Raw genomic sequence first — 27,715 nt, forward strand, 5'->3', positions numbered from 1 at the left:
GGACCACTCCCTGGCCAGATGTTTGAAGGACCTAGAGGAGGGAAGGGAACATTCCTGCAACATATAAACATCACACAACTGGGAAGTAAGGAAGGCATAAATAGTCTGACGTCTGAACTTGTCCTTGATGCTCCTGACATTAATGGAAAATAAGTTAATATTAGCCATCATGTAGGGAAAAAAGAAAAAGTTAGCGCAGGCAATACACCTTAGTTACCACTCCGGTCGGGTGGTCCCTCGTCGGTGTTGACTGCTGGTGACGGGATCACCAGCAGGCCCTCTTCCTCCATCTGGTCAAGCAGCGCGGCCTCGATCTCGGCGACCACCAGTTCCTCCTCTTCTGGCTCGGCCACCAGGGTCTCAACCATGTGCTCCATCTCTTCTGGCTCAGGGAGGGTATCCTCCTTTTCGCCTACGAAATCCAGAATCTTCTTTTTGGAGGATTCAGTAGCAGGGCTGTCCTCCACCTTCCTCTTTCCCCGGGTTGGAACTGGGGAGACAAGAAGGGGAAAATCCTCCTCGGAATAGATAGCGGCGGGTGGAGGAAAGGTTAATTCCACCGCTACCATGGTCTGGGGAGGGAGAGTGGCTGCCGGGGCAGGGGAAAGGACACCTGCTGAGGAGTAGGGGAAGGAGGAAGAGGAAGTGGAATCCTCAGCAGGGGTGGCCGGGGTGGGGGGGAATTGGACGGGGGTGGCAGGGGGAGGGATCGAGAGAGGGGTGACAGAACTCTTACCCTCCTTTGACTTTTTCTTCTGCTTCGGAGCTGCTGGGACCGTCGCTGGGGCTTTGGCCACCGACTCCTTGACCGCTTTGGCCTTGGTCGTCTCGGCCTTGGCCGCTGGGGCCTTGGTCGTCGCGTCCTTGACCTTCACAGGCCTGGTCGTCGGGGCCTTGTCCTCCGTAGCTGGCGTCGTCGCAACCACCGATGCCCAGGATCTCTCACGCTTGGGGCAATCCTTGTACAGATGAGCTGCCAGCCCACACAGGTTGCAGGATGTCTTCTTCGGGCAGTCCTTCGAGCTGTGTCCCGTCACTCGACAAATCCTGCAGGCATCCTCCTTGCAGTCCTTCATCTCGTGGCCGTTCTTGCCGCATCTCCTGCAGTTCCGCGGCATGTCCGGGTAATAGATGAGGCCGTAGGAGTTGCCCAGGGAGAATGTCGGGGGAAGGTGCCGAAGTCCGTCTGAGTACGCCAGGTCCCTGTGAAGTCTAACGGTCACCGACCACTTACCTGTCCAGAAGCCGAGTCCATTCAGGATGTGAGAGGGTTCCTTCACAACCAAACAGAAGCGTCTCAGGAAGGTACAGATGTCTTGGCCTGGGGTGTGCGGGTTGCGCATGGAGACCGTGATCCTCCTTTCGTCCCTCTGGATAGGGCAGCTACCTGTAAAGGCAGAGAAAGAATTATCCGGTCCTTTTGCGCTTACCATTTCCCAGAACCTCCTGCAGGTGTTCACAGTGGCGAAGGTGACGAAGAAGATCCCCGTCAAGAAGGTCTGGATGCTGAGGGTGTCTGACCTGGAGAAGCCTCGATCCAGCAGCATCTTCTGGCAGAACACGTCCGAGGACATGTCCGGCACCCTCCCATCCACTTCCTTCAGCTTCAGGGCCACCGTCTGCCGCATCCATGGCTCCAGGGCTGGAGCTTCGTGGCGGGGCTTCTGGGGTCCCTTCTGCTGGCCAGTCGTGGAGGCAGAGTCCTTGGGGTCAGAATCGGCTCCTGGCTGGGCCCTCCTGGCTGTCCCCTGCTCCAGGCTCTTCTTTTCGGCCTTCCTCGCAGCGCTTGCCATGGCTTTCCTCCTGCAGTTACTTCTTGGAGCTGGATCTGGAACTCTTCCCGGAATGGGTGGAGCTATGCAGATTCTTCTCCCGTCGTGTTCTGGACAAATTCCCCGAAAGGTCTTTGTCTCGATGATTTTCTTCCTCGAAGATTCCACAGGACAGCCCGATTCTTCTCCGAGTCTTCGTCTTCTTCTGGATTCTTTAGAGCTTCTTCCTCCCACCGATATCCGCCTTCCTTCTCCGATGTCAGCTGGGCTCCGAAGCTCTTCTCCTTCCGAGTTCGATCGCTCTCGTCAAGTGTAGATCGTAGCTCTTGTGTTCTTAAAAGAACAGATACTACACTTGATCTTAGCCAAAAGGCCGAGAAGCGATAACCAGAATTGGTTTCAAACTTCGGAGCCACCCAAGGATCCTGAAAAGTCCATTTGTGGAGATGAGCTCCTGGACTCCCGTTAAGAAGACATGTTGTCAACCTCTAGATCCCTTACATGCCTGCACTTTTCGGCTTGCTGCTGCTGCAATCCACGCGTTTTAGATCTGCATAACTCCACCTCTTTAAACACAGCACCTTCACCCCCTGCTGTTCCCACCCGCCTCAACACCGTTGGAAGGGAGGAGAACCAATTAAGGCGGGGGGTGGGGTGGAACGAGCAGCTGTCTACCCTTAGCAGGAGGGCTCCTGATTACATACCTCTCCTGCTGCTGCTGCTGCTGGCTGTCCAGCAGCAGACTGAAGGTGGCTGCTGCTGTGCACAGGTATATAAAGGCTCAGAGCCTATTATGACACGCGCAGCCAGCGTTCCATTGCCACATTCCATCTACTGCAGGCAGGATACCTGGCTGGCTGAATGTCGCTGAGAAGCTCACAGAGACCGCCATAAGCAACAGTTTAACAGAATGCCACAGACTAATCAACCAAACTTTTTGGGTTGGGTTCTCTTTTATAGTCTGCAGGCATTAAATGAAAGAAGTCAGTGTTCCAGCAGAAGGAGACAACGTTTCAGAAAAGGCATTGTAGCAAACCAAAAAAGAAATTTTAAGCGCAGCAGAGTAACCAGCGCACATACCTGTTAGCTCAGGTGAGTTTAAAAGGCTGCTGTTGATAACAAGGGCATTTGCTAAATAGATGGTGTGTGTGCAACAATATACTGAAAGGTCAATTATATTGTGCAGCTTATCTCACCACCTGTAGTTATTTAGGTGAAAGCTCCAAAATGCTTGCCTAATATGTCTGTTTATCCAAAAGGAAGTAAAAAGGGAGAGCTAGAAAGATAGCATTGCATCACATTACATGGCAATGCAATGCACAGTTGCTGAAGTTGAACCAAAATGAGCTTGTAATCTGGCTTCTGCAACTTTGAACATGAAAAATCCAATGAGGAGAAGAAAAGCAAAGCCAAAGAGTCCATCCCAAAATCCGACAAACAAGCAAAATGAACAAAAAACATTGAATTCAATTCTTTCTGATTTTAGAAACTGCATTAAAGAAGGGGTGCACCGGTCCTGGAGATACTGCAATACCAGGTCAATGCGTGGAGTGGACAGAGCAAGCTCTTTTTCCATCTCCCTGTTCTAAAAATCCATTTAATATATGGTCCCCAGATAGGGGACGTATCAGATATTAAACTGATAAGAACAGATACTACACTTGATCTTAGCCAAAAGGCCGAGAAGCGATAACCAGAATTGGTTTCAAACTACGGAGCCACCCAAGGATCCTGAAAAGTCCATTTGTGGAGATGAGCTCCTGGACTCCCGTTAAGAAGACATGTTGTCAACCTCTAGATCCCTTACATGCCTGCACTTTTCGGCTTGCTGCTGCTGCAATCCACGCGTTTTAGATCTGCATAACTCCACCTCTTTAAACACAGCACCTTCACCCCCTGCTGTTCCCACCCGCCTCAACACCGTTGGAAGGGAGGAGAACCAATTAAGGCGGGGGGTGGGGTGGAACGAGCAGCTGTCTACCCTTAGCAGGAGGGCTCCTGATTACATACCTCTCCTGCTGCTGCTGCTGCTGGCTGTCCAGCAGCAGACTGAAGGTGGCTGCTGCTGTGCACAGGTATATAAAGGCTCAGAGCCTATTATGACACGCGCAGCCAGCGTTCCATTGCCACATTCCATCTACTGCAGGCAGGATACCTGGCTGGCTGAATGTCGCTGAGAAGCTCACAGAGACCGCCATAAGCAACAGTTTAACAGAATGCCACAGACTAATCAACCAAACTTTTTGGGTTGGGTTCTCTTTTATAGTCTGCAGGCATTAAATGAAAGAAGTCAGTGTTCCAGCAGAAGGAGACAACGTTTCAGAAAAGGCATTGTAGCAAACCAAAAAAGAAATTTTAAGCGCAGCAGAGTAACCAGCGCACATACCTGTTAGCTCAGGTGAGTTTAAAAGGCTGCTGTTGATAACAAGGGCATTTGCTAAATAGATGGTGTGTGTGCAACAATATACTGAAAGGTCAATTATATTGTGCAGCTTATCTCACCACCTGTAGTTATTTAGGTGAAAGCTCCAAAATGCTTGCCTAATATGTCTGTTTATCCAAAAGGAAGTAAAAAGGGAGAGCTAGAAAGATAGCATTGCATCACATTACATGGCAATGCAATGCACAGTTGCTGAAGTTGAACCAAAATGAGCTTGTAATCTGGCTTCTGCAACTTTGAACATGAAAAATCCAATGAGGAGAAGAAAAGCAAAGCCAAAGAGTCCATCCCAAAATCCGACAAACAAGCAAAATGAACAAAAAACATTGAATTCAATTCTTTCTGATTTTAGAAACTGCATTAAAGAAGGGGTGCACCGGTCCTGGAGATACTGCAATACCAGGTCAATGCGTGGAGTGGACAGAGCAAGCTCTTTTTCCATCTCCCTGTTCTAAAAATCCATTTAATATATGGTCCCCAGATAGGGGACGTATCAGATATTAAACTGATAAGAACAGATACTACACTTGATCTTAGCCAAAAGGCCGAGAAGCGATAACCAGAATTGGTTTCAAACTTCGGAGCCACCCAAGGATCCTGAAAAGTCCATTTGTGGAGATGAGCTCCTGGACTCCCGTTAAGAAGACATGTTGTCAACCTCTAGATCCCTTACATGCCTGCACTTTTCGGCTTGCTGCTGCTGCAATCCACGCGTTTTAGATCTGCATAACTCCACCTCTTTAAACACAGCACCTTCACCCCCTGCTGTTCCCACCCGCCTCAACACCGTTGGAAGGGAGGAGAACCAATTAAGGCGGGGGGTGGGGTGGAACGAGCAGCTGTCTACCCTTAGCAGGAGGGCTCCTGATTACATACCTCTCCTGCTGCTGCTGCTGCTGGCTGTCCAGCAGCAGACTGAAGGTGGCTGCTGCTGTGCACAGGTATATAAAGGCTCAGAGCCTATTATGACACGCGCAGCCAGCGTTCCATTGCCACATTCCATCTACTGCAGGCAGGATACCTGGCTGGCTGAATGTCGCTGAGAAGCTCACAGAGACCGCCATAAGCAACAGTTTAACAGAATGCCACAGACTAATCAACCAAACTTTTTGGGTTGGGTTCTCTTTTATAGTCTGCAGGCATTAAATGAAAGAAGTCAGTGTTCCAGCAGAAGGAGACAACGTTTCAGAAAAGGCATTGTAGCAAACCAAAAAAGAAATTTTAAGCGCAGCAGAGTAACCAGCGCACATACCTGTTAGCTCAGGTGAGTTTAAAAGGCTGCTGTTGATAACAAGGGCATTTGCTAAATAGATGGTGTGTGTGCAACAATATACTGAAAGGTCAATTATATTGTGCAGCTTATCTCACCACCTGTAGTTATTTAGGTGAAAGCTCCAAAATGCTTGCCTAATATGTCTGTTTATCCAAAAGGAAGTAAAAAGGGAGAGCTAGAAAGATAGCATTGCATCACATTACATGGCAATGCAATGCACAGTTGCTGAAGTTGAACCAAAATGAGCTTGTAATCTGGCTTCTGCAACTTTGAACATGAAAAATCCAATGAGGAGAAGAAAAGCAAAGCCAAAGAGTCCATCCCAAAATCCGACAAACAAGCAAAATGAACAAAAAACATTGAATTCAATTCTTTCTGATTTTAGAAACTGCATTAAAGAAGGGGTGCACCGGTCCTGGAGATACTGCAATACCAGGTCAATGCGTGGAGTGGACAGAGCAAGCTCTTTTTCCATCTCCCTGTTCTAAAAATCCATTTAATATATGGTCCCCAGATAGGGGACGTATCAGATATTAAACTGATAAGAACAGATACTACACTTGATCTTAGCCAAAAGGCCGAGAAGCGATAACCAGAATTGGTTTCAAACTACGGAGCCACCCAAGGATCCTGAAAAGTCCATTTGTGGAGATGAGCTCCTGGACTCCCGTTAAGAAGACATGTTGTCAACCTCTAGATCCCTTACATGCCTGCACTTTTCGGCTTGCTGCTGCTGCAATCCACGCGTTTTAGATCTGCATAACTCCACCTCTTTAAACACAGCACCTTCACCCCCTGCTGTTCCCACCCGCCTCAACACCGTTGGAAGGGAGGAGAACCAATTAAGGCGGGGGGTGGGGTGGAACGAGCAGCTGTCTACCCTTAGCAGGAGGGCTCCTGATTACATACCTCTCCTGCTGCTGCTGCTGCTGCTGGCTGTCCAGCAGCAGACTGAAGGTGGCTGCTGCTGTGCACAGGTATATAAAGGCTCAGAGCCTATTATGACACGCGCAGCCAGCGTTCCATTGCCACATTCCATCTACTGCAGGCAGGATACCTGGCTGGCTGAATGTCGCTGAGAAGCTCACAGAGACCGCCATAAGCAACAGTTTAACAGAATGCCACAGACTAATCAACCAAACTTTTTGGGTTGGGTTCTCTTTTATAGTCTGCAGGCATTAAATGAAAGAAGTCAGTGTTCCAGCAGAAGGAGACAACGTTTCAGAAAAGGCATTGTAGCAAACCAAAAAAGAAATTTTAAGCGCAGCAGAGTAACCAGCGCACATACCTGTTAGCTCAGGTGAGTTTAAAAGGCTGCTGTTGATAACAAGGGCATTTGCTAAATAGATGGTGTGTGTGCAACAATATACTGAAAGGTCAATTATATTGTGCAGCTTATCTCACCACCTGTAGTTATTTAGGTGAAAGCTCCAAAATGCTTGCCTAATATGTCTGTTTATCCAAAAGGAAGTAAAAAGGGAGAGCTAGAAAGATAGCATTGCATCACATTACATGGCAATGCAATGCACAGTTGCTGAAGTTGAACCAAAATGAGCTTGTAATCTGGCTTCTGCAACTTTGAACATGAAAAATCCAATGAGGAGAAGAAAAGCAAAGCCAAAGAGTCCATCCCAAAATCCGACAAACAAGCAAAATGAACAAAAAACATTGAATTCAATTCTTTCTGATTTTAGAAACTGCATTAAAGAAGGGGTGCACCGGTCCTGGAGATACTGCAATACCAGGTCAATGCGTGGAGTGGACAGAGCAAGCTCTTTTTCCATCTCCCTGTTCTAAAAATCCATTTAATATATGGTCCCCAGATAGGGGACGTATCAGATATTAAACTGATAAGAACAGATACTACACTTGATCTTAGCCAAAAGGCCGAGAAGCGATAACCAGAATTGGTTTCAAACTTCGGAGCCACCCAAGGATCCTGAAAAGTCCATTTGTGGAGATGAGCTCCTGGACTCCCGTTAAGAAGACATGTTGTCAACCTCTAGATCCCTTACATGCCTGCACTTTTCGGCTTGCTGCTGCTGCAATCCACGCGTTTTAGATCTGCATAACTCCACCTCTTTAAACACAGCACCTTCACCCCCTGCTGTTCCCACCCGCCTCAACACCGTTGGAAGGGAGGAGAACCAATTAAGGCGGGGGGTGGGGTGGAACGAGCAGCTGTCTACCCTTAGCAGGAGGGCTCCTGATTACATACCTCTCCTGCTGCTGCTGCTGCTGGCTGTCCAGCAGCAGACTGAAGGTGGCTGCTGCTGTGCACAGGTATATAAAGGCTCAGAGCCTATTATGACACGCGCAGCCAGCGTTCCATTGCCACATTCCATCTACTGCAGGCAGGATACCTGGCTGGCTGAATGTCGCTGAGAAGCTCACAGAGACCGCCATAAGCAACAGTTTAACAGAATGCCACAGACTAATCAACCAAACTTTTTGGGTTGGGTTCTCTTTTATAGTCTGCAGGCATTAAATGAAAGAAGTCAGTGTTCCAGCAGAAGGAGACAACGTTTCAGAAAAGGCATTGTAGCAAACCAAAAAAGAAATTTTAAGCGCAGCAGAGTAACCAGCGCACATACCTGTTAGCTCAGGTGAGTTTAAAAGGCTGCTGTTGATAACAAGGGCATTTGCTAAATAGATGGTGTGTGTGCAACAATATACTGAAAGGTCAATTATATTGTGCAGCTTATCTCACCACCTGTAGTTATTTAGGTGAAAGCTCCAAAATGCTTGCCTAATATGTCTGTTTATCCAAAAGGAAGTAAAAAGGGAGAGCTAGAAAGATAGCATTGCATCACATTACATGGCAATGCAATGCACAGTTGCTGAAGTTGAACCAAAATGAGCTTGTAATCTGGCTTCTGCAACTTTGAACATGAAAAATCCAATGAGGAGAAGAAAAGCAAAGCCAAAGAGTCCATCCCAAAATCCGACAAACAAGCAAAATGAACAAAAAACATTGAATTCAATTCTTTCTGATTTTAGAAACTGCATTAAAGAAGGGGTGCACCGGTCCTGGAGATACTGCAATACCAGGTCAATGCGTGGAGTGGACAGAGCAAGCTCTTTTTCCATCTCCCTGTTCTAAAAATCCATTTAATATATGGTCCCCAGATAGGGGACGTATCAGATATTAAACTGATAAGAACAGATACTACACTTGATCTTAGCCAAAAGGCCGAGAAGCGATAACCAGAATTGGTTTCAAACTACGGAGCCACCCAAGGATCCTGAAAAGTCCATTTGTGGAGATGAGCTCCTGGACTCCCGTTAAGAAGACATGTTGTCAACCTCTAGATCCCTTACATGCCTGCACTTTTCGGCTTGCTGCTGCTGCAATCCACGCGTTTTAGATCTGCATAACTCCACCTCTTTAAACACAGCACCTTCACCCCCTGCTGTTCCCACCCGCCTCAACACCGTTGGAAGGGAGGAGAACCAATTAAGGCGGGGGGTGGGGTGGAACGAGCAGCTGTCTACCCTTAGCAGGAGGGCTCCTGATTACATACCTCTCCTGCTGCTGCTGCTGCTGGCTGTCCAGCAGCAGACTGAAGGTGGCTGCTGCTGTGCACAGGTATATAAAGGCTCAGAGCCTATTATGACACGCGCAGCCAGCGTTCCATTGCCACATTCCATCTACTGCAGGCAGGATACCTGGCTGGCTGAATGTCGCTGAGAAGCTCACAGAGACCGCCATAAGCAACAGTTTAACAGAATGCCACAGACTAATCAACCAAACTTTTTGGGTTGGGTTCTCTTTTATAGTCTGCAGGCATTAAATGAAAGAAGTCAGTGTTCCAGCAGAAGGAGACAACGTTTCAGAAAAGGCATTGTAGCAAACCAAAAAAGAAATTTTAAGCGCAGCAGAGTAACCAGCGCACATACCTGTTAGCTCAGGTGAGTTTAAAAGGCTGCTGTTGATAACAAGGGCATTTGCTAAATAGATGGTGTGTGTGCAACAATATACTGAAAGGTCAATTATATTGTGCAGCTTATCTCACCACCTGTAGTTATTTAGGTGAAAGCTCCAAAATGCTTGCCTAATATGTCTGTTTATCCAAAAGGAAGTAAAAAGGGAGAGCTAGAAAGATAGCATTGCATCACATTACATGGCAATGCAATGCACAGTTGCTGAAGTTGAACCAAAATGAGCTTGTAATCTGGCTTCTGCAACTTTGAACATGAAAAATCCAATGAGGAGAAGAAAAGCAAAGCCAAAGAGTCCATCCCAAAATCCGACAAACAAGCAAAATGAACAAAAAACATTGAATTCAATTCTTTCTGATTTTAGAAACTGCATTAAAGAAGGGGTGCACCGGTCCTGGAGATACTGCAATACCAGGTCAATGCGTGGAGTGGACAGAGCAAGCTCTTTTTCCATCTCCCTGTTCTAAAAATCCATTTAATATATGGTCCCCAGATAGGGGACGTATCAGATATTAAACTGATAAGAACAGATACTACACTTGATCTTAGCCAAAAGGCCGAGAAGCGATAACCAGAATTGGTTTCAAACTACGGAGCCACCCAAGGATCCTGAAAAGTCCATTTGTGGAGATGAGCTCCTGGACTCCCGTTAAGAAGACATGTTGTCAACCTCTAGATCCCTTACATGCCTGCACTTTTCGGCTTGCTGCTGCTGCAATCCACGCGTTTTAGATCTGCATAACTCCACCTCTTTAAACACAGCACCTTCACCCCCTGCTGTTCCCACCCGCCTCAACACCGTTGGAAGGGAGGAGAACCAATTAAGGCGGGGGGTGGGGTGGAACGAGCAGCTGTCTACCCTTAGCAGGAGGGCTCCTGATTACATACCTCTCCTGCTGCTGCTGCTGCTGGCTGTCCAGCAGCAGACTGAAGGTGGCTGCTGCTGTGCACAGGTATATAAAGGCTCAGAGCCTATTATGACACGCGCAGCCAGCGTTCCATTGCCACATTCCATCTACTGCAGGCAGGATACCTGGCTGGCTGAATGTCGCTGAGAAGCTCACAGAGACCGCCATAAGCAACAGTTTAACAGAATGCCACAGACTAATCAACCAAACTTTTTGGGTTGGGTTCTCTTTTATAGTCTGCAGGCATTAAATGAAAGAAGTCAGTGTTCCAGCAGAAGGAGACAACGTTTCAGAAAAGGCATTGTAGCAAACCAAAAAAGAAATTTTAAGCGCAGCAGAGTAACCAGCGCACATACCTGTTAGCTCAGGTGAGTTTAAAAGGCTGCTGTTGATAACAAGGGCATTTGCTAAATAGATGGTGTGTGTGCAACAATATACTGAAAGGTCAATTATATTGTGCAGCTTATCTCACCACCTGTAGTTATTTAGGTGAAAGCTCCAAAATGCTTGCCTAATATGTCTGTTTATCCAAAAGGAAGTAAAAAGGGAGAGCTAGAAAGATAGCATTGCATCACATTACATGGCAATGCAATGCACAGTTGCTGAAGTTGAACCAAAATGAGCTTGTAATCTGGCTTCTGCAACTTTGAACATGAAAAATCCAATGAGGAGAAGAAAAGCAAAGCCAAAGAGTCCATCCCAAAATCCGACAAACAAGCAAAATGAACAAAAAACATTGAATTCAATTCTTTCTGATTTTAGAAACTGCATTAAAGAAGGGGTGCCCCGGTCCTGGAGATACTGCAATACCAGGTCAATGCGTGGAGTGGACAGAGCAAGCTCTTTTTCCATCTCCCTGTTCTAAAAATCCATTTAATATATGGTCCCCAGATAGGGGACGTATCAGATATTAAACTGATAAGAACAGATACTACACTTGATCTTAGCCAAAAGGCCGAGAAGCGATAACCAGAATTGGTTTCAAACTACGGAGCCACCCAAGGATCCTGAAAAGTCCATTTGTGGAGATGAGCTCCTGGACTCCCGTTAAGAAGACATGTTGTCAACCTCTAGATCCCTTACATGCCTGCACTTTTCGGCTTGCTGCTGCTGCAATCCACGCGTTTTAGATCTGCATAACTCCACCTCTTTAAACACAGCACCTTCACCCCCTGCTGTTCCCACCCGCCTCAACATCGTTGGAAGGGAGGAGAACCAATTAAGGCGGGGGGTGGGGTGGAACGAGCAGCTGTCTACCCTTAGCAGGAGGGCTCCTGATTACATACCTCTCCTGCTGCTGCTGCTGGCTGTCCAGCAGCAGACTGAAGGTGGCTGCTGCTGTGCACAGGTATATAAAGGCTCAGAGCCTATTATGACACGCGCAGCCAGCGTTCCATTGCCACATTCCATCTACTGCAGGCAGGATACCTGGCTGGCTGAATGTCGCTGAGAAGCTCACAGAGACCGCCATAAGCAACAGTTTAACAGAATGCCACAGACTAATCAACCAAACTTTTTGGGTTGGGTTCTCTTTTATAGTCTGCAGGCATTAAATGAAAGAAGTCAGTGTTCCAGCAGAAGGAGACGTTTCAGAAAAGGCATTGTAGCAAACCAAAAAAGAAATTTTAAGCGCAGCAGAGTAACCAGCGCACATACCTGTTAGCTCAGGTGAGTTTAAAAGGCTGCTGTTGATAACAAGGGCATTTGCTAAATAGATGGTGTGTGTGCAACAATATACTGAAAGGTCAATTATATTGTGCAGCTTATCTCACCACCTGTAGTTATTTAGGTGAAAGCTCCAAAATGCTTGCCTAATATGTCTGTTTATCCAAAAGGAAGTAAAAAGGGAGAGCTAGAAAGATAGCATTGCATCACATTACATGGCAATGCAATGCACAGTTGCTGAAGTTGAACCAAAATGAGCTTGTAATCTGGCTTCTGCAACTTTGAACATGAAAAATCCAATGAGGAGAAGAAAAGCAAAGCCAAAGAGTCCATCCCAAAATCCGACAAACAAGCAAAATGAACAAAAAACATTGAATTCAATTCTTTCTGATTTTAGAAACTGCATTAAAGAAGGGGTGCACCGGTCCTGGAGATACTGCAATACCAGGTCAATGCGTGGAGTGGACAGAGCAAGCTCTTTTTCCATCTCCCTGTTCTAAAAATCCATTTAATATATGGTCCCCAGATAGGGGACGTATCAGATATTAAACTGATAAGAACAGATACTACACTTGATCTTAGCCAAAAGGCCGAGAAGCGATAACGAGAATTGGTTTCAAACTACGGAGCCACCCAAGGATCCTGAAAAGTCCATTTGTGGAGATGAGCTCCTGGACTCCCGTTAAGAAGACATGTTGTCAACCTCTAGATCCCTTACATGCCTGCACTTTTCGGCTTGCTGCTGCTGCAATCCACGCGTTTTAGATCTGCATAACTCCACCTCTTTAAACACAGCACCTTCACCCCCTGCTGTTCCCACCCGCCTCAACACCGTTGGAAGGGAGGAGAACCAATTAAGGCGGGGGGTGGGGTGGAACGAGCAGCTGTCTACCCTTAGCAGGAGGGCTCCTGATTACATACCTCTCCTGCTGCTGCTGCTGCTGGCTGTCCAGCAGCAGACTGAAGGTGGCTGCTGCTGTGCACAGGTATATAAAGGCTCAGAGCCTATTATGACACGCGCAGCCAGCGTTCCATTGCTACATTCCATCTACTGCAGGCAGGATACCTGGCTGGCTGAATGTCGCTGAGAAGCTCACAGAGACCGCCATAAGCAACAGTTTAACAGAATGCCACAGACTAATCAACCAAACTTTTTGGGTTGGGTTCTCTTTTATAGTCTGCAGGCATTAAATGAAAGAAGTCAGTGTTCCAGCAGAAGGAGACAACGTTTCAGAAAAGGCATTGTAGCAAACCAAAAAAGAAATTTTAAGCGCAGCAGAGTAACCAGCGCACATACCTGTTAGCTCAGGTGAGTTTAAAAGGCTGCTGTTGATAACAAGGGCATTTGCTAAATAGATGGTGTGTGTGCAACAATATACTGAAAGGTCAATTATATTGTGCAGCTTATCTCACCACCTGTAGTTATTTAGGTGAAAGCTCCAAAATGCTTGCCTAATATGTCTGTTTATCCAAAAGGAAGTAAAAAGGGAGAGCTAGAAAGATAGCATTGCATCACATTACATGGCAATGCAATGCACAGTTGCTGAAGTTGAACCAAAATGAGCTTGTAATCTGGCTTCTGCAACTTTGAACATGAAAAATCCAATGAGGAGAAGAAAAGCAAAGCCAAAGAGTCCATCCCAAAATCCGACAAACAAGCAAAATGAACAAAAAACATTGAATTCAATTCTTTCTGATTTTAGAAACTGCATTAAAGAAGGGGTGCACCGGTCCTGGAGATACTGCAATACCAGGTCAATGCGTGGAGTGGACAGAGCAAGCTCTTTTTCCATCTCCCTGTTCTAAAAATCCATTTAATATATGGTCCCCAGATAGGGGACGTATCAGATATTAAACTGATAAGAACAGATACTACACTTGATCTTAGCCAAAAGGCCGAGAAGCGATAACCAGAATTGGTTTCAAACTACGGAGCCACCCAAGGATCCTGAAAAGTCCATTTGTGGAGATGAGCTCCTGGACTCCCGTTAAGAAGACATGTTGTCAACCTCTAGATCCCTTACATGCCTGCACTTTTCGGCTTGCTGCTGCTGCAATCCACGCGTTTTAGATCTGCATAACTCCACCTCTTTAAACACAGCACCTTCACCCCCTGCTGTTCCCACCTGCCTCAACACCGTTGGAAGGGAGGAGAACCAATTAAGGCGGGGGGTGGGGTGGAACGAGCAGCTGTCTACCCTTAGCAGGAGGGCTCCTGATTACATACCTCTCCTGCTGCTGCTGCTGCTGGCTGTCCAGCAGCAGACTGAAGGTGGCTGCTGCTGTGCACAGGTATATAAAGGCTCAGAGCCTATTATGACACGCGCAGCCAGCGTTCCATTGCCACATTCCATCTACTGCAGGCAGGATACCTGGCTGGCTGAATGTCGCTGAGAAGCTCACAGAGACCGCCATAAGCAACAGTTTAACAGAATGCCACAGACTAATCAACCAAACTTTTTGGGTTGGGTTCTCTTTTATAGTCTGCAGGCATTAAATGAAAGAAGTCAGTGTTCCAGCAGAAGGAGACAACGTTTCAGAAAAGGCATTGTAGCAAACCAAAAAAGAAATTTTAAGCGCAGCAGAGTAACCAGCGCACATACCTGTTAGCTCAGGTGAGTTTAAAAGGCTGCTGTTGATAACAAGGGCATTTGCTAAATAGATGGTGTGTGTGCAACAATATACTGAAAGGTCAATTATATTGTGCAGCTTATCTCACCACCTGTAGTTATTTAGGTGAAAGCTCCAAAATGCTTGCCTAATATGTCTGTTTATCCAAAAGGAAGTAAAAAGGGAGAGCTAGAAAGATAGCATTGCATCACATTACATGGCAATGCAATGCACAGTTGCTGAAGTTGAACCAAAATGAGCTTGTAATCTGGCTTCTGCAACTTTGAACATGAAAAATCCAATGAGGAGAAGAAAAGCAAAGCCAAAGAGTCCATCCCAAAATCCGACAAACAAGCAAAATGAACAAAAAACATTGAATTCAATTCTTTCTGATTTTAGAAACTGCATTAAAGAAGGGGTGCACCGGTCCTGGAGATACTGCAATACCAGGTCAATGCGTGGAGTGGACAGAGCAAGCTCTTTTTCCATCTCCCTGTTCTAAAAATCCATTTAATATATGGTCCCCAGATAGGGGGCGTATCAGATATTAAACTGATAAGAACAGATACTACACTTGATCTTAGCCAAAAGGCCGAGAAGCGATAACCAGAATTGGTTTCAAACTACGGAGCCACCCAAGGATCCTGAAAAGTCCATTTGTGGAGATGAGCTCCTGGACTCCCGTTAAGAAGACATGTTGTCAACCTCTAGATCCCTTACATGCCTGCACTTTTCGGCTTGCTGCTGCTGCAATCCACGCGTTTTAGATCTGCATAACTCCACCTCTTTAAACACAGCACCTTCACCCCCTGCTGTTCCCACCCGCCTCAACACCGTTGGAAGGGAGGAGAACCAATTAAGGCGGGGGGTGGGGTGGAACGAGCAGCTGTCTACCCTTAGCAGGAGGGCTCCTGATTACATACCTCTCCTGCTGCTGCTGCTGCTGGCTGTCCAGCAGCAGACTGAAGGTGGCTGCTGCTGTGCACAGGTATATAAAGGCTCAGAGCCTATTATGACACGCGCAGCCAGCGTTCCATTGCCACATTCCATCTACTGCAGGCAGGATACCTGGCTGGCTGAATGTCGCTGAGAAGCTCACAGAGACCGCCATAAGCAACAGTTTAACAGAATGCCACAGACTAATCAACCAAACTTTTTGGGTTGGGTTCTCTTTTATAGTCTGCAGGCATTAAATGAAAGAAGTCAGTGTTCCAGCAGAAGGAGACAACGTTTCAGAAAAGGCATTGTAGCAAACCAAAAAAGAAATTTTAAGCGCAGCAGAGTAACCAGCGCACATACCTGTTAGCTCAGGTGAGTTTAAAAGGCTGCTGTTGATAACAAGGGCATTTGCTAAATAGATGGTGTGTGTGCAACAATATACTGAAAGGTCAATTATATTGTGCAGCTTATCTCACCACCTGTAGTTATTTAGGTGAAAGCTCCAAAATGCTTGCCTAATATGTCTGTTTATCCAAAAGGAAGTAAAAAGGGAGAGCTAGAAAGATAGCATTGCATCACATTACATGGCAATGCAATGCACAGTTGCTGAAGTTGAACCAAAATGAGCTTGTAATCTGGCTTCTGCAACTTTGAACATGAAAAATCCAATGAGGAGAAGAAAAGCAAAGCCAAAGAGTCCATCCCAAAATCCGACAAACAAGCAAAATGAACAAAAAACATTGAATTCAATTCTTTCTGATTTTAGAAACTGCATTAAAGAAGGGGTGCACCGGTCCTGGAGATACTGCAATACCAGGTCAATGCGTGGAGTGGACAGAGCAAGCTCTTTTTCCATCTCCCTGTTCTAAAAATCCATTTAATATATGGTCCCCAGATAGGGGACGTATCAGATATTAAACTGATAAGAACAGATAAGGTTTCAACGCAATTTTATTGATTCAAAAGTATATTTACAAAGGTTTTAAAAAAGAACATTTATAACATTACAATAAAATGATAAAACATGATAATAATCAATTCAAGTTTTTTGTAAAAACACAATTTACCATCATAAAACCATTGTAACAATTAAGAAAATCATAATTACAGATGTACTTGGGTTTATTTAATTACCACTAATTGTGTTCCATAATTGTACACACCACATAGAAGCCGCTTCTTTTGCTCCATACAGTTTTTTATCTCTGAGATAGTAAATATACATTTCACTTAAAGCAATTTTTATACAGTCTGTTGAATCAATATGATCATGTTTGAAGAGTAAAATATTTCTAACTTTCCACATGCCATTTTTAAAACAATTAATAATAATCCAGGCAACTCGGAATTGTTTAAAATTTGGACACTTAAAAAGACCATAAAAGACATAAAAGTGATTAAAATCTTTCAGGCCACATGCCCATTTTAAAAGTGGGCCTACCTTTCTCCAAACCTCCTGTGCAAAATGACAATTCCAAAAGAGATGCAATACAGACTCACTTTCCCCGCATATATCTCTTGGACATTTGGCTCTCGCCACCAGCCCCCGCCTATGTTGAAACTCACGGGTAGGGAGGCACTGGTGGACGATAGCCCAGGCAAGGTCCTTGTGTACATTTGCAAGATATTTCCCGTACACATTTCGCCACACCGTTTTGGACCTTGCCTGTGAAAAATTGGAGACAGGAATTGTGTCCTCAGAGTGTCTGCAAGCAATAGATACCTTCCTTTGGTCCCCCAATATATCAGGCTCCAATTCCTGGAGACCTAAAAGTCTGACCGTTTTCTCAAGTATCACATACTGTTTAGGTGGGCACAGGAGCACAGGAGAACTTAAAGGTAGGCTAAACCACCTTTTAAAAATCATTCCTGCTGCATATTTTAAAAAATAACTAAAAATGCCATCAGATTTAAAAACCTTAAAACAGAAGCAGAAATACTTTATATGGAAAAAGGTAAAAAAATTGGGTACATCTTTACCTCCATTAGATTTACATTTGTACATCAGATCTCTTTTTAACTTTTCCATTTTTGAACCCCATAAAAACATAAAAACAATTCTTGTTACTTTCTTGATTTGTAAATTGGAAGGGGGAAACACCATTGCAACATACAACATAATGGGAATTAAAACAGCTTTAATAATTAAAATTTTACCTTCCATACTAAGGTTCCTTAAATTCCACAATGAGATCTTTTTTTCTATTTTATCCATTGCAGAGTCCCAGTTAGGGTCCCCCTCATTGGCTTGGTTAAAAATAATTCCTAAAATTTTTATGTGATTTTTCTGTATCACTATCCCAGGGGTCAAAGAGGAGTCCCATCCCCCCACATTAAAACAGTCACATTTATCTATATTTAATTTAAAACCTGAGGCTTCACAGAAAAATTGTGTGTTTCTCAATACCCTCCTCAGAGATGTGGAATCTGGACATAGTATGGTAACATCATCCATGTAACTTAGGGCTTTAAGTTGCATACCCCTACTCCCGGGAATAGGTACCCCTTTAATTACTTTATCTTTTCTCAGTATGGTTAATAGTGGTTCCATAACACAGATAAAGAGCAGTGGTGAGAGAGGGCACCCTTGTTTCACCCCTGATAATAGAGGAACCCCCTTCGTTAAAAACCCATTTACAGAAATTTGACTAAAACAAGAATGATATAAAAGCATAATGCGGGTTAAAATTTTCTCTGGAAACGCCATTTTTTTAAGAACCATAAAAAGAAATTCATGCGATACCCTGTCAAAAGCTTTTTCAAAGTCTAAGGATAAAATAGCAAGGTTTTGACTTCTCTCTTTTGAATACCATATGGTATCCCTAATTATGTTGAGGGACTCAGCTATGGTTCTTCCGGGAACACCACATACCTGGTTAGGGTGAATTAATTTGGCTATAAAGGGTTTTAAACGGACTGCAATAAGTTTAGCTAAAATTTTATAATCAAGGTTTAAAAGCGTAATAGGCCGCCAGTTTTTAAGTTGGCTCCTATCCCCTTTTTTATATATTAAAGATACCAGACCTCTCCTCCAAGATGGGGGTAATTTATTAGTATTAAAAGCTTCTTTAAACAATAAAAACATATCGTTCTTTAAAATTCCCCAAAAAGTCAGATAAAACTCAATCGGTAGACCGTCTTCCCCAGGGGCTTTCCCACTGGAGAAACTTTTAAAAATCTGTAAAAGTTCCTCACTGGTGAGATCCCTAGATAAAATACCCTGGTCTAAAATATCTAACTTAAAATCAAGGGAATTAATAGCATACTCTAAAAAGGATGGATCTATAACTTTAGTGTTAAAAAGAAGTTGATAAAAATTAAAAGCTTTTCCTAACATACCCTTAATATCATTTTCACCTTCAAGATTTAGGATTGCGTCCCTCCTCCCCATTACCTTTTTGAAGAAGAATCGGGAGCATTTCTCTCCTTCCTCCAGGTGCTGTACATGGGAGTTAAAAATTATTTGTTTTCCTTTTTCATTAAGAGCATTTTTTATTTCAGACTTAAGATTTGCAATATCATCATCCACATCAATACCAACTTCTTTTAGTTTAAAGAGTACTTGTAATCTCATATTAAAAACATAAAACCACTGCTTTTTCTTTTTTGCTTTCATTTTCCCTGCCTTAATAAAAAATAATTTAATCTTAGGTTTAATGCTCTCCCACCAATCCAGCATCGAGGCGCGGGGGTCTCTCTTTGATTGCCAGCACTGGTAGGCCTGCACAAACCTCTTTTGAATATCAATATCCTCTAGGAGAGTTGTATTTAATCTCCATGGGCCTCTTGAGGTATTTTGTTCCCCTGCTAACTCTAAAAACACAGATAAAACTTTATGATCAGAGAATAAATTAGATAAAAGAAAACATTTACAAGGTTTAAAGGCAGTAGAAGCAAATATGAAATCAATTCTAGAAGAAACTCTTCCATTGGACCATGTAACACCTGGATCCGCCGGCAAGAGTTCCTTCCAGCAGTCCTGTAATCTAAAATCATCAATTAAACTTTTCAACAAATAGGAGGTACGGTCTTTACGATTCACATCCCCACCCTGCCGGGATTCCCCATCACGTAAACAATTAAAATCTCCTCCCACTAGCAGGGGGGTTGACCCAACACAAAATAATGGCAATATTTCAAGTAAATCCGCCCTTTCCTGCTTCCCAGGAGGAGCGTACACATTTAATAAACGTAAAGAAAGTCCATTAAAAACAAGATGTATTAAAATAGCTCTGCCAGGTATAATTTCAGTCACAGATTGAATGATGGTAGAATGTCCACGGCAAAGTAGTCCAACTCCGGCAGCACGACAGTCATTAGCACCGGACCACACAGAAGCGCCCAGTTTCCAGTCTTCTTTTAAGTCCTTATAATTTAAATTACTCTGTATACCACATTCTTGTAGAAACCAGAAATCAAAGTCCAATGTCTCTAAATAAGAAAATAAAGCAGCCCTACGTGTAGGGCTCTTTAGGGACCTCACATTTAGTGAGGAGATTTTAAAAGGAACAGACATTAAGAAGAATCAGGATCTGAAGATGGGAAGAAGTCAATACACGGCACCTCCTCCTCCGCATCTCCAGGGGTCAGGATTTGTTTAATATTACCGGGATCTGAAGCAGGCAAAAAGGCATCATCCACTTTTGACTCCTCATCTGGACCTCGACATCCGTGTTTTCTTTGGATATCAGGTTGCTTTACGTCCTCCCGTTGCCTTTTCAGAGGCTGGGAGCTGTCCATCTTTTCCAAGTCCTGTGCATCTGCAGTCCTCATGGCGGTCTGGTCTATGGAACGGGTGTCATCCCTCTGGGTCGTCTTGTCCTCTGGTCTGGTCACGGAACTACTGCGACTTCTGGTTCGAGGACCAGGGCTCGACTGGGTCTTAGCCGGGTCCTTTTTACTTCGCGCCCTAGAGGTCTCTCTATCCGACACACTGGTTGATCGATTAAGGAGCGTACCCTTTTTGCCCTTACCCAAGATCACCGATGATGGTGTGGCGAATCTGGGTGCTTGCTTAATCGGGGTACTAGAGGTCTCCTCAGTTCCACATAATGCCGGTGGTGCATTCATGCTGGATGAGGACCCTTCCTCTTGACTCTGAGATACGGCAACATCTAGAGCCAGAACATCGATCAATTCCACAGAGAGCGAACCCTCGGTTAATCTTATGGAACCCCTACGACCGTCCTTCTGTGGAACTACCAGCGGGCCCTCTGGCGGAGCCGTTGAAGGATTTGTTCCGGACCCGTCAGCGTGCGCCAACCCAGGTCCAGGGGCAGGTGTAGTAATACTCCCTCCGAAGTATTCTTGGATAGTCAGTTGACCTGACTTAAACATGTCATATGTTTTTGACTTTTTGCTCGGACAATTCCTGAAGGCGTGACCTGCCTTCCCACATAGGTTACATACGATCTCAGAGTCACACGTAGCGGAGGTGTGCCCACTCTTACCGCACTTGTTGCAAAAGACTACATGAGCCCTTGTACAATTTTCTCGTGTATGCCCATATTCATGACAATTCCGGCATTGAAGGGGCATTCCTGGGTAGCGTAGGAATCCCCTGACATTACCAATGGCAAAATTAGCAGGCGGGTGGTGAAGACCACCAATGCCGCTCTGATCTGGATGGAACTTCACCAGGTATTTCCTCTTCCCATTCCAGAAGCGCTGGGAGTTGAGGATATCATGTGAGAAGCGCACTGACTTGCAGTAACGCTTCAAAAAGGTTTCGATATCGCCCTCAGAGACGAATGGGCTGTACATGAAGATCACCAAGGGTACTTCCTCTTCACCGTACAGGAAGTCAAAGCTCAGCCCGTTCAGTCTCTCATCGTCCTTGTCCGCAACCATCAGTGCTGCATGGATATTATCACAGCATGATTTAGCCATAAAGGAAATGGTATATCGCCCACGGAATTCCTGATCGTAAAGACACAGGATCTTATCTCGCTCCAGGTGGAAGAACCCAAAAAGAATCTCATGCACGATGTACTGCAGATTCGTCTCATGGCGCTGGCATTCATCCACCATGATTCTAATGGACTGTCGCAGTGGAGTCTCCCCCACCGCAAATCCAAAAGAAAAAGGCATTTTCGGCCCTCAGGGACTAAGCCCTCCCCCAATAGTAACAAGGGAATGAATCCCACAAAAGCAGGAACAAACCCAAGACCGAGGGAGGGGTACCCCAAGAACTTACACAGCCCACTAAGCGATAAAGCTCAGCAAAGGAAAACGCCCTTATTTCCTCGGGTCGCCCCGAAGACAAGACGCGATCGCTCCCCGTTGTCCGGGGACTAAGCCGACCTGCCAATAGCTGCAAGGAGGTGAAGCTCCCTCCGTTAAGAGAGAGCGATCCCCCAAGGCCAACAAGTCGGGTACCCCAGGCACCTCCTAGCCGAGACCAAGGCAGCAACCTTTAGATCACTGCACCTGATCTTAGCCAAAAGGCCGAGAAGCGATAACCAGAATTGGTTTCAAACTACGGAGCCACCCAAGGATCCTGAAAAGTCCATTTGTGGAGATGAGCTCCTGGACTCCCGTTAAGAAGACATGTTGTCAACCTCTAGATCCCTTACATGCCTGCACTTTTCGGCTTGCTGCTGCTGCAATCCACGCGTTTTAGATCTGCATAACTCCACCTCTTTAAACACAGCACCTTCACCCCCTGCTGTTCCCACCCGCCTCAACACCGTTGGAAGGGAGGAGAACCAATTAAGGCGGGGGGTGGGGTGGAACGAGCAGCTGTCTACCCTTAGCAGGAGGGCTCCTGATTACATACCTCTCCTGCTGCTGCTGCTGCTGGCTGTCCAGCAGCAGACTGAAGGTGGCTGCTGCTGTGCACAGGTATATAAAGGCTCAGAGCCTATTATGACACGCGCAGCCAGCGTTCCATTGCCACATTCCATCTACTGCAGGCAGGATACCTGGCTGGCTGAATGTCGCTGAGAAGCTCACAGAGACCGCCATAAGCAACAGTTTAACAGAATGCCACAGACTAATCAACCAAACTTTTTGGGTTGGGTTCTCTTTTATAGTCTGCAGGCATTAAATGAAAGAAGTCAGTGTTCCAGCAGAAGGAGACAACGTTTCAGAAAAGGCATTGTAGCAAACCAAAAAAGAAATTTTAAGCGCAGCAGAGTAACCAGCGCACATACCTGTTAGCTCAGGTGAGTTTAAAAGGCTGCTGTTGATAACAAGGGCATTTGCTAAATAGATGGTGTGTGTGCAACAATATACTGAAAGGTCAATTATATTGTGCAGCTTATCTCACCACCTGTAGTTATTTAGGTGAAAGCTCCAAAATGCTTGCCTAATATGTCTGTTTATCCAAAAGGAAGTAAAAAGGGAGAGCTAGAAAGATAGCATTGCATCACATTACATGGCAATGCAATGCACAGTTGCTGAAGTTGAACCAAAATGAGCTTGTAATCTGGCTTCTGCAACTTTGAACATGAAAAATCCAATGAGGAGAAGAAAAGCAAAGCCAAAGAGTCCATCCCAAAATCCGACAAACAAGCAAAATGAACAAAAAACATTGAATTCAATTCTTTCTGATTTTAGAAACTGCATTAAAGAAGGGGTGCACCGGTCCTGGAGATACTGCAATACCAGGTCAATGCGTGGAGTGGACAGAGCAAGCTCTTTTTCCATCTCCCTGTTCTAAAAATCCATTTAATATATGGTCCCCAGATAGGGGACGTATCAGATATTAAACTGATAAGAACAGATACTACACTTGATCTTAGCCAAAAGGCCGAGAAGCGATAACCAGAATTGGTTTCAAACTACGGAGCCACCCAAGGATCCTGAAAAGTCCATTTGTGGAGATGAGCTCCTGGACTCCCGTTAAGAAGACATGTTGTCAACCTCTAGATCCCTTACATGCCTGCACTTTTCGGCTTGCTGCTGCTGCAATCCACGCGTTTTAGATCTGCATAACTCCACCTCTTTAAACACAGCACCTTCACCCCCTGCTGTTCCCACCCGCCTCAACACCGTTGGAAGGGAGGAGAACCAATTAAGGCGGGGGGTGGGGTGGAACGAGCAGCTGTCTACCCTTAGCAGGAGGGCTCCTGATTACATACCTCTCCTGCTGCTGCTGCTGCTGGCTGTCCAGCAGCAGACTGAAGGTGGCTGCTGCTGTGCACAGGTATATAAAGGCTCAGAGCCTATTATGACACGCGCAGCCAGCGTTCCATTGCCACATTCCATCTACTGCAGGCAGGATACCTGGCTGGCTGAATGTCGCTGAGAAGCTCACAGAGACCGCCATAAGCAACAGTTTAACAGAATCCCACAGACTAATCAACCAAACTTTTTGGGTTGGGTTCTCTTTTATAGTCTGCAGGCATTAAATGAAAGAAGTCAGTGTTCCAGCAGAAGGAGACAACGTTTCAGAAAAGGCATTGTAGCAAACCAAAAAAGAAATTTTAAGCGCAGCAGAGTAACCAGCGCACATACCTGTTAGCTCAGGTGAGTTTAAAAGGCTGCTGTTGATAACAAGGGCATTTGCTAAATAGATGGTGTGTGTGCAACAATATACTGAAAGGTCAATTATATTGTGCAGCTTATCTCACCACCTGTAGTTATTTAGGTGAAAGCTCCAAAATGCTTGCCTAATATGTCTGTTTATCCAAAAGGAAGTAAAAAGGGAGAGCTAGAAAGATAGCATTGCATCACATTACATGGCAATGCAATGCACAGTTGCTGAAGTTGAACCAAAATGAGCTTGTAATCTGGCTTCTGCAACTTTGAACATGAAAAATCCAATGAGGAGAAGAAAAGCAAAGCCAAAGAGTCCATCCCAAAATCCGACAAACAAGCAAAATGAACAAAAAACATTGAATTCAATTCTTTCTGATTTTAGAAACTGCATTAAAGAAGGGGTGCACCGGTCCTGGAGATACTGCAATACCAGGTCAATGCGTGGAGTGGACAGAGCAAGCTCTTTTTCCATCTCCCTGTTCTAAAAATCCATTTAATATATGGTCCCCAGATAGGGGACGTATCAGATATTAAACTGATAAGAACAGATACTACACTTGATCTTAGCCAAAAGGCCGAGAAGCGATAACCAGAATTGGTTTCAAACTACGGAGCCACCCAAGGATCCTGAAAAGTCCATTTGTGGAGATGAGCTCCTGGACTCCCGTTAAGAAGACATGTTGTCAACCTCTAGATCCCTTACATGCCTGCACTTTTCGGCTTGCTGCTGCTGCAATCCACGCGTTTTAGATCTGCATAACTCCACCTCTTTAAACACAGCACCTTCACCCCCTGCTGTTCCCACCCGCCTCAACACCGTTGGAAGGGAGGAGAACCAATTAAGGCGGGGGGTGGGGTGGAACGAGCAGCTGTCTACCCTTAGCAGGAGGGCTCCTGATTACATACCTCTCCTGCTGCTGCTGCTGCTGGCTGTCCAGCAGCAGACTGAAGGTGGCTGCTGCTGTGCACAGGTATATAAAGGCTCAGAGCCTATTATGACACGCGCAGCCAGCGTTCCATTGCCACATTCCATCTACTGCAGGCAGGATACCTGGCTGGCTGAATGTCGCTGAGAAGCTCACAGAGACCGCCATAAGCAACAGTTTAACAGAATGCCACAGACTAATCAACCAAACTTTTTGGGTTGGGTTCTCTTTTATAGTCTGCAGGCATTAAATGAAAGAAGTCAGTGTTCCAGCAGAAGGAGACAACGTTTCAGAAAAGGCATTGTAGCAAACCAAAAAAGAAATTTTAAGCGCAGCAGAGTAACCAGCGCACATACTTGTTAGCTCAGGTGAGTTTAAAAGGCTGCTGTTGATAACAAGGGCATTTGCTAAATAGATGGTGTGTGTGCAACAATATACTGAAAGGTCAATTATATTGTGCAGCTTATCTCACCACCTGTAGTCATTTAGGTGAAAGCTCCAAAATGCTTGCCTAATATGTCTGTTTATCCAAAAGGAAGTAAAAAGGGAGAGCTAGAAAGATAGCATTGCATCACATTACATGGCAATGCAATGCACAGTTGCTGAAGTTGAACCAAAATGAGCTTGTAATCTGGCTTCTGCAACTTTGAACATGAAAAATCCAATGAGGAGAAGAAAAGCAAAGCCAAAGAGTCCATCCCAAAATCCGACAAACAAGCAAAATGAACAAAAAACATTGAATTCAATTCTTTCTGATTTTTGAAACTGCATTAAAGAAGGGGTGCACCGGTCCTGGAGATACTGCAATACCAGGTCAATGCGTGGAGTGGACAGAGCAAGCTCTTTTTCCATCTCCCTGTTCTAAAAATCCATTTAATATATGGTCCCCAGATAGGGGACGTATCAGATATTAAACTGATAAGAACAGATTTTTTTTAATTTGGCTATCCCCTGCAGAGGGATAAAACCGTTTATTAAAACTTTAACAAATAACAAGCATAATTACACAAATACCAAACGTTAAAAGACAAATGAAATTTACAAAACAAAAAAATACAAAGATTTTAAATAATTAGGTTCCATTGGTCAACAAGCCATTTTTTGGAAATATGTACATTCTTCTTTTTGTCAATTAAATAATAAGTATACATTTCACATAAACATAAACTTAAAACATCATTCACTGATAAAACATCTTGTTTAAAAATAGCAATGTTGCGCGCTTTCCAGAGAGATGACTTGGCGCAGTTCACTGTCTTCCAAGCCATTGTGTACTGGTCCATTGTGGGGCATTCCATAAGTCCGTATAGCACAGTTTTATATGTAAAGTCCTTGAGGTCTGCCACCCTTTCCAGTAGGGGGAGCAGTCTTCTCCAGAAATCCTTTGCAAAATTACATGTCCATAATAGATGTTCCACCGTTTCCTCGTCTTGGCATCCGGCTCTTGGGCAGATGGCAGACCTCACAAATCCTCTTCTGTATTGGAATGCCCGGCAAGGAAGACAGCGGTGCATGCAACTCCAAGCCAGATCTCTCTGTTCATTAAAAAGATAAAAAACGTTAATCATTTTCCAGATAGACATAGATTTGTCATCATCATATCTGTCAACATTACATATTTCCTCACTTTTACGTATTTCTTTAATTAGTTTCTTACTATTTCTTAATTCCTCTATTTTTTTAGTCCCTAAATTAAAATCGGACACTATTTTCCTTAAAATCTCATAATGCGTCGACAAATTAAAAGCATGGGGCACAGATATATTAACTTCATACCATCCAAACTTTCTCATAAAAAATCCTGTATTAAAACGCATAAAAAAGGACCAATAGTGATTCTTAAAAAGGGCATTAAAACAGTAAACGAACAGATGGATTAAAAGAAACCTATTAAAATCTGGAAAATCTTTACCACCTTTTACTTTTGATTTCATCACGATTTCTCTTTTCAGCTTTTCCATTTTTGAGTTCCAAAAGAAGGTAAAACAGGTTTTGGTTATCTTTTTTAAAACATTAACAGGCGGGGGGAAAACCATGCTAAGATACAATAAAAGAGGTAAAATCACCATCTTTAAAACCAATACTTTACCCTCCATTGTAAGTCTCCTCATGTTCCACATACATATTTTCGTATTTACTTTCTGTGTAACTGTTTCCCAACTATTATAACCATCATTATTTTCAGTGAATGATATACCTAAAATGGAAATGGATTCGGAGACATTAATTGGTACATCACGTAAAATCATCCCCCCAACACTTAAAATGTTACACTTATTAAAATTGATTTTAAAACCAGAAGCTAGACAAAAGGATTGCACTTGATGGAGAGTGGCCGTAAGTGATGGTGCATCTGTACACAAGACCGCCACGTCATCCATGTAGCCTACAACCTTGGCCTCCAAACCACCGCTTCCAGGCAGAGGGACACCGCATATCTGTTTATTTTGGCGTATTGCACATAACATTGGTTCCAGTGCACAGATAAACAGTAAGGGGGACAGAGGGCATCCCTGTTTCACCCCTGACCGTAAAAATACCTCTTGTGTCTTAAAACCATTCACTAAAATCTTACTTGTACAATCCTTGTAAAATGCTTTAAGCGATAGTAAAAACCCTTCTGGTATGCCCATTTTCTCTAAAACTTTAAAAAGATAAAAGTGTGAGACACGGTCAAATGCTTTTTCAAAATCAATAGATAAAATCGCCATTTTCCCCTTTCTGTCTTTCACATCCTCAATACAGTCTTTCACTAA

The 27,715-nt window shown here is 44.5% G+C and overlaps 14 non-coding genes and 1 pseudogene across 14 annotated transcripts; all 15 read right to left on the reverse strand.

Moving 5' to 3' along the window:
- Positions 1 to 2,079: 2,079 nt before the first annotated feature.
- On the reverse strand, positions 2,080 to 2,157 carry LOC141196931 (U2 spliceosomal RNA; annotated as a pseudogene).
- A 1,115-nt stretch (positions 2,158 to 3,272) lies between these two features.
- Positions 3,273 to 3,463, reverse strand: LOC141196899 (U2 spliceosomal RNA). Its single transcript, XR_012269289.1, has one exon. It is a non-coding gene; the product is annotated as a U2 spliceosomal RNA (small nuclear RNA).
- Positions 3,464 to 4,578: 1,115 nt separating this feature from the next.
- LOC141196910 (U2 spliceosomal RNA) lies at positions 4,579 to 4,769 on the reverse strand. Its single transcript, XR_012269298.1, has one exon. It is a non-coding gene; the product is annotated as a U2 spliceosomal RNA (small nuclear RNA).
- A 1,115-nt stretch (positions 4,770 to 5,884) lies between these two features.
- LOC141196922 (U2 spliceosomal RNA) lies at positions 5,885 to 6,075 on the reverse strand. The gene has a single exon (XR_012269303.1). It is a non-coding gene; the product is annotated as a U2 spliceosomal RNA (small nuclear RNA).
- A 1,118-nt stretch (positions 6,076 to 7,193) lies between these two features.
- Positions 7,194 to 7,384, reverse strand: LOC141196933 (U2 spliceosomal RNA). The gene has a single exon (XR_012269307.1). It is a non-coding gene; the product is annotated as a U2 spliceosomal RNA (small nuclear RNA).
- A 1,115-nt stretch (positions 7,385 to 8,499) lies between these two features.
- LOC141196944 (U2 spliceosomal RNA) lies at positions 8,500 to 8,690 on the reverse strand. Its single transcript, XR_012269308.1, has one exon. It is a non-coding gene; the product is annotated as a U2 spliceosomal RNA (small nuclear RNA).
- Positions 8,691 to 9,805: 1,115 nt separating this feature from the next.
- On the reverse strand, positions 9,806 to 9,996 carry LOC141196955 (U2 spliceosomal RNA). Its single transcript, XR_012269309.1, has one exon. It is a non-coding gene; the product is annotated as a U2 spliceosomal RNA (small nuclear RNA).
- Positions 9,997 to 11,111: 1,115 nt separating this feature from the next.
- Positions 11,112 to 11,302, reverse strand: LOC141196890 (U2 spliceosomal RNA). Its single transcript, XR_012269280.1, has one exon. It is a non-coding gene; the product is annotated as a U2 spliceosomal RNA (small nuclear RNA).
- Positions 11,303 to 12,411: 1,109 nt separating this feature from the next.
- On the reverse strand, positions 12,412 to 12,602 carry LOC141196956 (U2 spliceosomal RNA). Its single transcript, XR_012269310.1, has one exon. It is a non-coding gene; the product is annotated as a U2 spliceosomal RNA (small nuclear RNA).
- Positions 12,603 to 13,717: 1,115 nt separating this feature from the next.
- On the reverse strand, positions 13,718 to 13,908 carry LOC141196957 (U2 spliceosomal RNA). The gene has a single exon (XR_012269311.1). It is a non-coding gene; the product is annotated as a U2 spliceosomal RNA (small nuclear RNA).
- A 1,115-nt stretch (positions 13,909 to 15,023) lies between these two features.
- LOC141196891 (U2 spliceosomal RNA) lies at positions 15,024 to 15,214 on the reverse strand. The gene has a single exon (XR_012269281.1). It is a non-coding gene; the product is annotated as a U2 spliceosomal RNA (small nuclear RNA).
- A 1,115-nt stretch (positions 15,215 to 16,329) lies between these two features.
- Positions 16,330 to 16,518, reverse strand: LOC141196905 (U2 spliceosomal RNA). Its single transcript, XR_012269294.1, has one exon. It is a non-coding gene; the product is annotated as a U2 spliceosomal RNA (small nuclear RNA).
- Positions 16,519 to 23,123: 6,605 nt separating this feature from the next.
- On the reverse strand, positions 23,124 to 23,314 carry LOC141196959 (U2 spliceosomal RNA). Its single transcript, XR_012269313.1, has one exon. It is a non-coding gene; the product is annotated as a U2 spliceosomal RNA (small nuclear RNA).
- A 1,115-nt stretch (positions 23,315 to 24,429) lies between these two features.
- LOC141196960 (U2 spliceosomal RNA) lies at positions 24,430 to 24,620 on the reverse strand. The gene has a single exon (XR_012269314.1). It is a non-coding gene; the product is annotated as a U2 spliceosomal RNA (small nuclear RNA).
- Positions 24,621 to 25,735: 1,115 nt separating this feature from the next.
- On the reverse strand, positions 25,736 to 25,922 carry LOC141196904 (U2 spliceosomal RNA). Its single transcript, XR_012269293.1, has one exon. It is a non-coding gene; the product is annotated as a U2 spliceosomal RNA (small nuclear RNA).
- Between the last annotated feature and the right edge of the window lie 1,793 nt (positions 25,923 to 27,715).

The sequence above is a fragment of the Phyllobates terribilis genome, unplaced genomic scaffold (assembly GCF_046119375.1).
Source record: "Phyllobates terribilis strain yellow unplaced genomic scaffold, ASM4611937v1 Scaffold_76__1_contigs__length_6945272, whole genome shotgun sequence".
In the NCBI taxonomy this organism is placed as follows: domain Eukaryota; kingdom Metazoa; phylum Chordata; class Amphibia; order Anura; family Dendrobatidae; genus Phyllobates; species Phyllobates terribilis.